This window comes from Berghia stephanieae, unplaced genomic scaffold (genome assembly GCF_034508935.2).
Source record: "Berghia stephanieae isolate SIO BIC M18660-M18661 unplaced genomic scaffold, UCSD_Bste_1.3 scaffold1443, whole genome shotgun sequence".
In the NCBI taxonomy this organism is placed as follows: Eukaryota; Metazoa; Mollusca; class Gastropoda; order Nudibranchia; family Aeolidiidae; genus Berghia; species Berghia stephanieae.
Window position 1 is genome coordinate 1 of NW_027622450.1, and position 11,458 is coordinate 11,458.

The window sequence follows — 11,458 nt, forward strand, 5'->3', positions numbered from 1 at the left end:
AAAATTTTTTAAAAGGGGACGTAATTTTTTATCAAATCATAATTACTACATTGTTTTCAATCACATTAAAAGAAAGCTTGATCTCTGTTCTTTAAAATGATACCAGAACCGTTCAGATACAGTAGAACTCGGAAATAGCGATGTTCGACGGGTCCACTCCTGATTACTCGCTATTTCCGAGTTCTCGCTATTCCCAAGTTGCCAGGAAAGGTCACTCGGCCGTACAAAAATATGGAAAGACAATGTGTGTGTGTGTGTGTGTGTGTGTGTGTGCGTGCAAATGACTGTGTGGATAAAGTGGGGTGAGGGCGGGGTTGAACACGGCCTTCGTTAACTACGTAATGATGGCCACAGGTTGAAGTTGATCCACCCCTTCCATTTCCATCAAGATTTCATGTATGTGTGTGTGCGAGTTTTTGTATGCACTAGCATGTTTGATGAGGTAAGCAAGCCCATCACTCAATCACTGACCCACTGAAATGATGGTTCCACGCTCCCTCTCTCGCTGATCGTGTCGTTCGTTAACGAATGCGACTCGCTGACCGATGCTGCGAAGTAAGGCATGTTGACATGTTGGCTGCCAGTGCTTACCTCGCGCGGCACCACATTGAGTGAATAATTGACCCCACACGCACAACAAACACACACACCCAACCCCCACCCAAATTTGTTTCGCCTATTATGTACTCTAGACTAGGCTACTATGTAATATTACTGTAACGAAAAATAAGAAAAGAAAAGAAGCTAGCTAAAAATATTTAAATCGCCCTTGTCTGGTGTTTTGCTTTACTTCGTTCGAAGTCCTAGGCTGGGGCAGGAAATGCTCGTTATTTCCGAGTTGACCTCTTTTTCATACTCGCTACTTGCATGCTAATTTTATTGACTCAAATAAAGAGAAAAAACGGGATTTAGATTTTACTCGCTATTGCCGAGTTCTCGCTATTTCCGAGTACGTTACTTTCATGTTCTACTGTACTGTGAAAAATATAATGCAACAGTGATTATGTGAAATTGTCTTTTTCAAATTTAAACCCATACCAGCGCTTTCACTTTTCCAATGGCTAATCGGCACTTGTCTACAGGCTGGAATCAGACTGTGAATGCAAATCAGGGATTTTTTGCGGCTGCAAGCGATGCAAAAATCCGCCATGCCAGTTCAATAATTTTGTCGATTTAGATTTGCAATCGATATAATGTGAGCTTTTATAAAGTGCAATATCCACTATATATACTAGCTATATAATATATACAGCCTTCAGCTTTTCTGCAGCGTTAGATATCCCAAATTTTATCTCTATCACGCAAAAGCAGCTAAGTTAACAAATAAAAGTACCTGAAATATTATTATTTTTAAACTCTCTTTATGACCACTAGAAAGCAGCAGAACAATTTCGGGATTTTTGGTTATTTTTCCTCCAGACTCCAGATTTTTCGCCAAATGATAAAATCTCAGAGCAAGGGAAGCTATCCATATTTAGGCTTCTTTTTGTTTTAAGACCTTTGCATTGAATTAATTCTTTTTTTACATTAATTCTATCTTATTTTTAAGATATAATTTGAAACATTTAAAGCATCTCTTGTGGTATTATCTTTATTAATACTTAACTTCCTCTTAACTGTCAAAAATATTGCATATTGAAATAGTGGATTATAAATACGACTCCTGATTATTTCAATTTTGAACCTATTGAATTTGTATTCTTATGTATCATATGTCTATGTATATTTGATATCATAAGTATAATGTATATTAGTTTAATAAATATCTATGGGTTCCTATGGAACATCATTTGAAATATGATCATGGGTCTTCCTGAGTGTCGGCCATAGAAATTCTTCTACTGGGCCTGGGCCTTGTGCTTGTTGCCCAGTCCTCTGCCTGTGGGCTTTTGTCTTCACAACCATCCACCACCTTTGGTCACATTGCTCTTTGATGATACGAAACATCCATCTTCTTTCTCAAGTGCCGTAGAATAGACCACAGGCACTGTATGACCTTCAACATCACCGTAATAATAGCACTTTACTTTACACCAAATGTACACTTTTGCTTAGACTTTAGACATAAGATGTGAATGATGAAGACGAAGTTCTAAAGGAGAATGAAAATACCTGTGTTATAGACTCAAATTAATTTTCATTAGATTATGATTATTAGAGCTTGAAGTGATTTTATTTAAATAAATAAATGAAATTTAATTAATCTCTCTCTCTCTCCTCTATTTCTCTCTCTCTCTCTCTCTCTCTCTCCTCTCTCTCTCTCTCTCTCTCTCTCTCTCTCTCTCTCTCTCTCTCTCTCTCTCTCCCTCTCTCTCTCACTCTCACTCTCTGTTTCTTGTATATATATATATATATATATATATATATATATATATATATATATATATATATATATATATATAATATATATTATATATATATTATATATATATATATATGTAATATAATAGTTCTTCAGAGTATTATGGCACATGGAGCCAAACTCTGACCCAGTTTCTATAGTCACGAAAAGGATGTCAAGTTAAGTGTGTGCCTTGCTATCTAGACTAACCCTTGTAACAAATGATTGCAAGTCATTTTCTTAAAGAGTTCATTTACATTTTGTTGCATGCATTAAATGCAATGTGTTAAGTATTCATAATTCTGCCTTTTCACTTTTCCCCATTTATTTTTTCTCAGTTTCAGTAATGTTTCAAAGAAGCATTACAAGACTGCTGCATCAAGCCTCACCAGAGGCAAAACAACCTCTATATGTTTGTTATAGGTTGCACAAAAATACAAACAAAGGGACTAATTGGGACCAAAACATTGTTTGTAAAAGACTAAAACATGCCCAGTTGCCAGCAGGTTTTAAAATCGCACCAAAAGACAAAGACAATCGTGACAATATCCAGACCCCAGTCTTTGATTGCTCAAAGGATATTTCAGTCACAAAAAAGGACAGAAAGTGAGCAATTTGAGCAGGAAAGAAAGGCAAGAATAAAATCTGTAAAAGAATTACGCTCAGAACTGGAAAGTTTCTCTAAAGAAATTAACTCTGAGTTAACAATGTTTTTAATGATTTCATCTGAAATAGTAAATTTTGATGAGAACATTATACCTTCTCTATCCAAGGAAACTATAGATGGAGAAGGCTTTATTGAAAATATCATACTTAAAAACGAGTTGCATTCACAACCAAAACCATCTCCCTACTTGGTACAGAGGATCGAACACATCCTGTAAGTAATATTCCTTGTGTTGGATGTGGGGCATTACTTCACTGTCAGCATCGAACATTCCTGGTTTTTGCCAAGTGAGAGGTTCAAACTGCTTTCTGAATCAGAACTAAGATCATCAGTATGTCAGCGATGTCACTACATCCAACACTGTGATGCATTTGTGGAGGTTACTTCTGATGCCCAGGATTATGCACAGATTATTTCAGAAATCAAGCAGACAAGATCATGTGTTGTCATGGTGGTAGATGTCATGGATATTCCAGGAAGCATTGTACCTAATTTGGCATCCTACATTGGACACAAACATCCTCTTGTGATTGTTGGTAACAAGGTAGGTGCAATGAATCGTTTTGATTTCTACCCTTAATTGACTACTGGGAGCAAATAATTACGTTTCCATCTGACCCTTATAGTAAAGGGAAAAAAAATATTAATTCTAAAGATTATTTTATTGACTGAAAAGAGTAAACAAGAATTGTCAATCAGGACACCAGGGTACTATTGTGGTAAATAAACATCATCTTACCACTATAATTTTTTACTAGCCCATTTTCTTCCTTTTTACTGGCGCTGATATGACCTTAATGTGTTGCAAGTGCTGTAAAACCCTTAAAAACAAAACAATATAAGTCTGATGACATGTAGTGTGTAATCTAATACACCTTGAGTAAGAAGTTTACAGATGTCGACATGAAAGAGTTAGGATGGTTACAATAATTCTTACAAGCTAGAAGCTACAACTTTGTTTCATTACACTCCCAATGGTCTTTATGTATAAATTTCAGGTAGACTTGATAGCACCTGATAGCAAGCAGTATTTGGTTTCTTTGAGAGAGGCAATAATGCAGGCATTGTCGTGACTCGGGTCTGAAGAATATTAGGAAAGTCATGCTGATTCGCGCCAAGACCGGCTTTGGAATTGAGAGGCTGATTAGTTTTCTCTTTACATTTTACAAAATGAAAGGTAAAGACCCTCAAAGATTTTTATAATATGTCAAGCATAATTTCAATAATAGAGATAAGTAATTTAAAAAAACAAAAATTTATCAAAATATCACAGTTGACAGATGTCCTCTAATTATCAGATTTCTGCTATTTTGATTTTCCAGCTATTCTGATGAATTGGCTCTTCATCATTTGAATGTTGATGGTGATTCCTGCCATCATGCACATATTATCTCTAAAGAACAATGTGCACCCTCCTATGGTTTAGACTGTTTTCTGATATTTTATTGACTGCTAACCAAAGAGACAATGTGAAATATGTTCCATTTTGAATAGAGGCAGTTATATCATACCTTTTAATACCTACTTATCCGATTATCAGGAAGTTTTCCTCCTTTTATAAATTCCCCACTGGCAGTTATGATTGTAAATTTTAAAAGTTGACTTCATCTTTTTAAAATCTTTCTGCTTAAGTCTGTAATGAGGTCTTTAAAACTTCATTGAGTCATAAGAGGAAATTAAAATCCTTGTGCTTCAACAGGGCTTTAGACCCATTATCTTTCGACCTAAAGCCAAGAGAACTAGTCTGGTGGAATAATCGTCTTGCGAGAGATTATATGTTGTATCTTAAAAATCATCTCTCCGTTAAAGATGATGTCATTGTTAGATTCTTATTCTATTACTGAGTTGGAAACCATCCTTTGGTCCCTTTTGGTAGAGATTTTTTAGCAGTGTCAGTGTAGACCTCAGGGTGGTTTCAGACTAGCTACAAAAGTATATTTATTGCTCTGTGATCTACTTATGGTCCCTGTTGAAACTGGTCTCCTGTGATTATGTGTCTCTTTGTTACTTGATGGCTAGAACTAAATCTTTTACCATTCCATTGTATCATCTTTTTAGAGGCACTAAAATGACCTTAATTAAAGAGTTGCAAGTGCATAAAAACCTTTCAGAACAAATGGAAAAACAACTAAACAAAAACTAATTTATGACTCTTCTGTGGTCATAGAGCTAGTTTTAACATTTTCATCAATTATGACATAGTACCCTTGGCTCAATTGGAGGGAGGGAATATGAAAAGAGATTTGCCAGTCTTGAGGGTATGTGTTGATCAGGCTATCATTGGTCTGTGTTCATATATCATTGTCTGCTATGCATGCGCTTTCCACTGTATGGATATTTAAAAAAAAAAAAAAATTTTGATTATGTTGCCAAGTATTCCAAAAGTTCACTAATTTTGTTTCAAAACAACAGAATTGAGTTCAGTAAGTAATAGTGTTGTTTTTCCTCCATAGCGGATGTGTTCATTGTGGCACAGCAAATGCAGGCAAGTCATCACTATTCAACACCCTGTTGGCATCAGACTACTGCAGGCACAGAGCAAGAGATTTAATTCAGAGAGCGACAGTCTCTGTGTGTGCCTGGAGTAAGAAGTCACTTTGAGTTGTGGTTTTTAAGCTTATTTTGTTACAAGTGTTAAGCTACATCCTTTTTATAATACATTTTATTTTTGTTAACATTCGATTTATTGTTTTTATTTTACCAAATTATTTACTCCAAATTTGTTTGGAACAAGAACATTATGGTGACATGGTGTTTGCTCCATTTTGTAAAACCAAGGCAGCAAAGTCTTAATATCTTGCTAGGAATGCTTTAATTCTTCAAATTTCTTTAAATTTTCCAAAGGAACAACACTGAATCTGCTGAAGTTCCCTATCATGAACCCACACACCTCGCACGCTGGCACTGAGACACACCAGGTTGAAACAAGAGGTAGCAATCAAGAAAGAAGAACAAAAATTGGAAAGACAAAAGGAGAAGAAGAAACAAAAGGCTTGGGAATTGACGGGTAATTGATCCTCAGCTTTTAAAAAATAACATGGTTTTGAATTAGTCTTGTATTCAGACTATCCCATTTATTTCTTGTTTGATACATTTTAAAACTTAAGGCACATGATTTGTTATTTAAAGAGATTTGTCGTAACTAATGATTTTATAAAGCAAACTAAAATGTTTTAAATTCCATTCTCTTTCTTTAAAAAAAAAAAGATTTGTAAAGAAATATGATGGATCAAGTCAAATATGATGATAGTAGTAATTAGTAATGCTTTCTAATGCCTCAGGTTGATACAAGAGGAGAAATAGGAGAAATGATGAAGAAGATTCAGTTTACACTCAATGCTTCTCTTCTCCTCCTCCTTCCCTCCACCACCTCCTCTTATTCCTCCTCTTTTATCGACCCCAGGCATACGAAGCATTACTGCTATCATATATATATATATATATATATATATATATATATATATATATATATTATATATATAATATATATTTATATATATAAATATATATATATATATATATGAATCGTGTTTGATACAAATATGGTACGAAAGTGCTCGACATGTAGTAATGGAGCGAATATTATTTAAAATATTTACCACAATGTTTGGGGCAGTCTACATCAATGTTTCAGGCTTAATTTGCCATCTTCAAGTCCTGAAGATGGCAAATTAAGCCTGAAACATTGATGTAGACTGCCCCAAACATTGTGGTAAATATTTTAAATAATATATATATTATAACACGATATTATTTGATTTGATCCTATCTAATTTCTTCAATTTTAGATATTTATAATGATTAAGGTGAGCATAAGCTTTGCTAGAATCTCCAACAGAAAAATATAGGTACTTTTCCCTTCTTTTTCCATCACCCAGAGAATGTCAACACAACTGACACATGGACCCAGAGACAGTTGGATAGAGATAATTCAGATTCACCATGGGGACAAGAAGTCTTTGCCTACAAGGGGGGTCAGGACGGGACCATCACCTCCCCTTTTGAATTGAAACCAGAGCTGTTCGAACCCTTCCCAATATGAACACTGTTACTGGATGTATGATACCCCAGGTGTTATAAACCCAGAACAGGTCAGTCCAAATCTGCCAATAAAACTGATTTAAAATAAATAAAATTCCCTTAATTATGTATAACAGGCTTGGTTAGAAAACAGGGATGTGATTATGATAGGATTTTTTTAAATCCCTGATTTTTTTTTCTTTCTCATTATTCTAATTAAATACAGAAGTTGCTATTGTGAACTCTGATAGTTTTTTAATTTCTTATCATCTATGCTTCTGATTACTTTCATGTCAAACAGTTATTTCTGTATTTGTTATTTTTATCATTTTCCCTCACTTCTTCCCCCAACCCCCATATCTCTCTCTCTCAGTCTCTCTCTCTCTCTCTCTCTCTCTCTCTCTCTCTCTCTCTCTCTCCTCTCTCTCTTCTCTCTCTCTCTCTCCTCTTCTCTCTCTCTCCTCTCTCTTTTTTTTTTTTTTTTTTTTAATTACATTTTTGGCAATAATGTAATGATCATATATGGTGGTTTGGGGAGAACCAAGTATCTTCAAAGCAGACTAATGTTTTAGAGGAATTTTTTCTTATTTAAAATAATATCGGGAGGGGGGGGGGGGGGGGGGGGGGTGGAGCTGATTTTATGTCAGGCTACTACACGTGGTGGACTGATACGAGTAGATGGTTCTTTTAAAGGACAAAGATGTTTATTCCATATTTACAGACATTCAATTTATTAGAACCTGACGAGTGTCCTGTCCTCCAGCCTGTGGATCCTATGACCCCTCTTGTGTAGTTCTGAAACCTGGTACTGCCCTCTTCATTTCCGGTTTGGCAAGACTTGACTATTACAGGTATACTCAGCCCCCTTTTATGTATGAATCCTTTCATTTTCCATTTGTTGTCACGTTCTGTGCCATAAATACAGAATAGAAATCTTCATGGATCAGCTCCTTATTAGGGTTTTAGCTGGTGTTCAAAAATCGCAAGTCATGAGTCAATTCACGTTTGGTCCAAGACATGTGAAAACTCATAATCAATATCTTATAAGATTCAAGTTTGTATACCTTAAATGATCTGGAAATTGAAAATGGAGGAATTGAAATAAAAAAATAAATAAATTGACTTTTTATATAGCGCAATATCCACTAAATGTGCTCAAATCGCTTTACAGATGTGGAGGAATGTGTTTTAATTAATTAAAAACAATCTGGTCAAAATAATCTCAACTTACATTTTGTTATTTCTACAAATAGATAAGAATAGTTTATGAATTTTTCTCCCACTTGACCTCCACATAAAGTGGTCCTTTAGAGCCGTAGGGCTCATGAAGCTGGAGATTTTGTAGCACTTTCAACTCTTTGGACAGGACTAAAGTCTATCACAAGGTCCTTTCCACCAGACTCAGCTATCCAATCACTTTTGGATGGACCAGGGTGATCAGAAATCATTTTAACTGCACTGGTGATTGAAACCGGTCTATTTGAGAGTGAGAGAGAGAGAGAGAGAGAAAGAGAGAGAGAGAGAGAGAGAGAGAGGAGAGAGAGAGAGAGAGAGAGAGAGAGAGAGACTTAACCTTACTCGTTTAACATAAGTCACCATTCTTCATTTTCCTCCCATTCCCCTTTTGTTGTTTAACAGGCAATGAGGCCATGATGACAGTGGTACACTCATCATCCAATATTCCAATCAGAATGGTATCCATTGAGGAAGCCAATGACTTCTACCTACAGCATGCTGGGACACAAAGACATTGGGGTGAGTGTCTTTTTGCCTTCATCAAGAATCGAGTTTGTTTTTTTCATTTCATGAATCCTCATCAAGCCATGGGTTCCATAAGACATCTCCTAAAGACTTCCATGGCTGCATGGACACCAATGTTGTTCCAGTTAGGCCAGAGCAGTTTGTCTTCATTCTGGCATTGTTTAGGACCACTAGCTGGGTGGGTTCCTACCTCCCATAGTGTGCAGGAGGTACATCCTGTGTCTTCTATCCCCTTATATCTATTTCCAACATGCTTTCTGTCTTTGTCTTGGAATAAGATTACTTGGTTTTGTCCTGGCCCTGGCTGGGAGGGAAACAGTCAAATGCATAGTTAATGTTTTGGGAGATGATATTTTTTTTCCTTGTAAATCATCTCTCTGCTATGTATTATTGTATTTGTTATTTTGAATGTATAATGTAAGCATTTGAGTGTATTCCTCTTTGTTGGATCTTGTGCTTGTGTCCGATGAGTACTTTTAGGCGATCTCAAACTAAGTATATTGATGGTATTGCTCTTGGAATCTACATCTGATCCCTATTGTTCCCAGTTCCCCTTTGTCTTACTTTCTCTTGGGTGCTTTAATTGTAATTCTATAACTTTTTACCATCCCATTATCTCCCTTTTTACTGGCGCTGATATAACCTCAACGTGTTGCAAACGCCGTAAAACCCTTAAAAACATAAAACATAGGACCACAAGTAAAAGTTTCCCTCTTTCTTATTGGACAGAAGCACTTGGAGCAGGTTCTGTGACATGAGGGGCAATTGAAATGGAATTTAATGGAAGGGAGGAACGGTCTGTGTGCCATGTCATTGATGATCAAATCAATTTAGAATTCAGTATTATTTAAGATTGAAGTATTCTAAAATAAAAAGAATTAAAAGTCGAAATAACAATTCCCACAAAGTTGCCAATTTTCCATTTCATTTCAATCAATAATTTGATAACAATAATATGATAGAGAATATAGTCTATGCACAACGTTAACAAGATCACATGCATTTCTATACTATCATTTTGTCTAGATTCCAATTGGAGACAGTGAGAGACTGAATCGATTGCCATCTCTAGTTGGGAAAGAAATAATGCTGAAGGGAGGTATGACAAGATGGCTGCTGCTGATGTCCAACTCTCATCTATAGGTAATCATCATGCTTGTGCAAATGTTTTTCCTGGTTTCTGCAGCATTAGATGTGCGTAGGGCTGCTAAATGATCACGGAACCACGAAAATTTGTGGTTGGAAGTGGCACCATGGATACATTTTGATGATGGGTGGGGCCTTTGAAATGGATGTTTAATGTATTTCTTCTGCACAGTAAACCCTCTATCTACTCTGCACTTTCTGGTTTAAGGTGTGCATTGTACAATTATCATTACTTAGAGAGCTTATATTGAAATAGTAATAAAGTTTATCAAATAGAACCATTTTTGTATACCTAACCTCAAAATTCACTTTTCTAATGATTTCTGAAATTATGTCAGCGTCCAAGAGCTGCTTCGTCTGATTAAGTATATTTTAAAAACCTACCTGGCAGCCCTGGTTGCAGCAACTCTTGAGTAATATCTTTTCAATAAGATGTCAGAATAATTCAGTAGGTAGCAATTTGATATCAGTTTGATTTGATTGTGGGCTTCTTGCTTGGGTCTAAAGTTATTAACTGTAAATTATACACAGTGTATGGATTGCTAATTGTAAAGAATGAAAAATTGGTCTCGATTCATTAGTAATGAATTGAAATAATTATCATGCATGAAATCTGAAAAATGACTTGCAAGCGAATGTTCTGGTCAACCACATAATATTATGGTAAGGTGACCAATTTCTCTCTTTGTCTCCTTTCCTTTTACCAGATTTAAAAGAGACCTTTCTCCTCAATCTACTCTCTTATTGCTGGGTGATAAGGATCAGCAGTTGTGAAAAACACAGAATCAAGTTCAAACCTCCACATTTGTAGCGAGTGTATTAACATGCCACCACTCTGCCTGTATAGCAATACCAAAAAAAAAAAAAAGTTGCCCACTCGTCTTAAAACCGCCATGCAATCCTTCCATTCATAGAACATGATGTATTCCATGGTTAAATTGCCTTTTTTAAAAACATGTTTAGACTTAGACCATGAGAGACCACTCTCACACTATAAATATTGTATTGTATTTTTACTCTTCTTTTCCAGGTTGGGTATCTTTAGCCCCAAGATCAGGATGTACCATAAAAGTTAAGCTTACACCCCTTCAAGGAAAGGGATCCACATGAGACTTCCATCAATATTGCCTCGGTTTCTCCAATACAAAGGGAAGAGAATACAAAGAACACACGTTTTTCTGGCCTAGACGGTTTGGTTTGCCTATGGCAGGGAAACCATTAATAGTCGATGAGGACAAGATGTGAAAATGTGCTGACAAGTTACTCCCCCCTCATTGGAGGGTTCACCACAGATTTATCGGTGTTGATGGTTTTCCTTGGATCCACCGAATCCACGATTTTGGAGTCAAAGAGGAATTTCCTCCTTTTAAAAAATTACATTTCCCCCCAATCAAATGTACTGGCTGTGAGAGACTTGTTGTGTGGTGGAACAAAGGTGCAGTTCCATTCTCCCATAGTCAGCTAGAATATCAATGATATGTTATCAGCTCAATTGCTCTAAATGTGGGGGTTGTGGAGTAAAA

The 11,458-nt window shown here is 36.0% G+C and overlaps 1 pseudogene; it reads left to right on the top strand.

Annotated features, from left to right (window-relative positions):
- Nucleotides 1–2,679: 2,679 nt before the first annotated feature.
- On the top strand, nt 2,680–11,122 carry LOC144961113 (nitric oxide-associated protein 1-like; annotated as a pseudogene).
- Nucleotides 11,123–11,458: the final 336 nt, after the last annotated feature.